At 39.1% G+C, this 2,500-nt stretch overlaps 1 protein-coding gene across 1 annotated transcript in view; it reads right to left on the bottom strand.

Moving 5' to 3' along the window:
- LOC143301771 (uncharacterized) overlaps nt 1–2,500 on the bottom strand; it is a 46,206-nt gene that overhangs the window by 36,246 nt on the left and 7,460 nt on the right. The gene's annotated exons all lie outside the window — the stretch shown is intronic.

Here is a 2,500-nt window from a genome sequence, read left to right as displayed (position 1 = left end):
TCAGCATAAAAATCATTTATAGTGTATCTTTGAGCTGACTGCAGTTTACGTCACATCGGTTTAGTTCAAACGCTTCATTAAAGGTTAAGATAAGATAAAAATAACTTTATTATCTCCAACTAGAGAAATTTGGTCAGGTGCATTATCACAACATAGACAAGTAAACAACATGGGGACCATAACTGTAAAAGTCAACAACAGCTTTTACGAATGTAACGAAGACACAAATGTAAAAATATCACATACACCGTTTCATACATTCATCCACACATTGCAGGTAATAACTAGTATTCTTAATGTAAAAACAGAAAGAACTAAGAAACATTATTTTGAATATAAGCATTGAGTATTGAGCATAGCCTACTATATTATACATTGATTCTAATAGATAGATAAGATAAGAATAAAGATAAAATTACATCAGGTGCGGAAAATCACAACCAGATAATCAGCACACACCCATTGTGGTTTAAGTTCCCATAGCCTTATGCGACCATCAGCATGTTTGGTGCATTTCTGTTATGCATGTGTGGGTGTATGTGTGAATGTGTGTCTTCATGTTTTACATTTATTCGCTTATTTATCACCATTGTTGTCTTTTTTTTGTTATTATTATTATCATTTTATTAGTATTACTATTATTATTACTACTACCTTTTTCTATATTATAATTATTATTCATTTATTTATTTATTTATGTAAGCTTATCTATTATTTATTCCCCCGTTGTTGGTTTTTTTTTGTTTTTTTTGTTTGTTTGTTTTTTGTGTTTTTTTTTCTCAAGGCCTGACTAAGCGCGTTGGGTTACGCTGCTGGTCAGGCATCTGCTTGGCAGATGTGGTGTAGCGTATATGGTTTGTCCGAACGCAGTGACGCCTCCTTGAGCTACTGAAACTGAAACTGAAACAGACCATCAGCGGCGGCAGTGATTTCAAAATTCACTGTGTCTGGGGCTCGGCATAGGCAGACGGGGCCCAGTCCTCCGCTCCCACTTCTTTTCAAACCTCCCCCCCCCCAACCTGAATCAGGTTCCCATTTACACCTGGTTGGAGTGAAGATTAGCGAAGTAAAGTGCCTTTCCTTAGGAGACAACGGATATGCTGAAACAGGGATTCAAACCTCAAATCTCTGATGACTACTGGACCAGAAGTCCACCGCGCCACCAAAAGCACTTCATTGCTACTTTTGAACCCCACCCCCACCCCTCCCAAAAAAAAAAAAAAAAAAAAAATCGGTTATTTCTTCTTCTTCTGCGTTCGTGGGCTGCAAACTCTCACGTTCACTCGTATGTACACGAGTGGGCTTTTAAGTGTATGACCGTTTTTACCCCGTCATGTATGCAGCCATACTCCGTTTTCAGGGGGGTGTATGCTGGGTATGTTCTTGTTTCTATAACCCACCGAACACTGACATGGACTGCATGATCTTTAACGTGCGTATTTGAACTTCTGCATCCTGTATACACACGAAGGGGGTTCAGGCACCAGCAGGTCTGCACATATGTTGACCTGGGAGATTAGAAAAATCTCCACCATTTACTCACCAGGCGCCGTTACCGAGATTAGAACCCGGGTCCCTCGGATTGAAAGTCCAACGCTTTAACCATTCGGCTATTGCGCCAGTCTGAAATTATTTCGATCTAATGATTTCCAGTGAGACCACTTCATCACGATTCTTTTCAAACTCACAGCTCGATTCGATTTCATTTTGTCCGGCATGGTTTGAGCCGAGCAAATAATATCGATTCAATTAATGCCCTGCAGCTGCTTTACATTACGAGCAGCCCATGACTAATAAAACGCGGTCTATTGAGTGTCGCCTGCGTTTAGTGCACGTAATAGAACTTATGGCAACAAAAGACTCGTTATTGAGGAAAACGTCTGTTGAAAATCCATTTTGTTATAAATAAACCAGCACACACACACACACAGACAGACAGACACACGCACGCACGCACGCACGCACGCACACACACACACTGGTGAACCTTCCCTTTGGATAGCAGTCATCGTATAAACAACAACAAAAAAAAAGAAAAAAGAAAAAGAAAAAAAAACACCACACAAACGAGAATGTAATCCAATGCAACACAACACACAAAATACAACACGAACACAAATAATAGTTTACTTTCTGACGTAAAAGATTCAAGAGTTTGTGCAAGCTTGGAGGCGAATGAAATAACAGAAAAAAAGAAAATATTTCCCTGACACGACGATCAGACTAGTTTAGTATCCATCGAGTACATGGAAGACTGTGTGGGACAAAATGGTCGAGCTAGAGGCGCGAATCAATTATCCTGAATAGCCTTGTCTGTGTTTAGACTTTGAAAAGGCTTTTGTTTCTGAAATCAGCTGCCATTTGTATATTGTTTTTAAATGAAATGAATCGAAAGAAATTGTGCACAAGTGGCTAGGTAACATAAAATCAGTAACATATCCTATATTGAACAAATATCAGACTGGCTTTTTGTATGAAAAGGGTGTTAGACAAGGTGATA

Source organism: Babylonia areolata, chromosome 28, assembly GCF_041734735.1.
Source record: "Babylonia areolata isolate BAREFJ2019XMU chromosome 28, ASM4173473v1, whole genome shotgun sequence".
NCBI classification, from domain to species: Eukaryota; Metazoa; Mollusca; class Gastropoda; order Neogastropoda; family Buccinidae; genus Babylonia; species Babylonia areolata.
The sequence above is the reverse complement of the archived record's forward strand: the minus strand, read 5'-3'. Positions and strand labels throughout refer to the sequence as shown.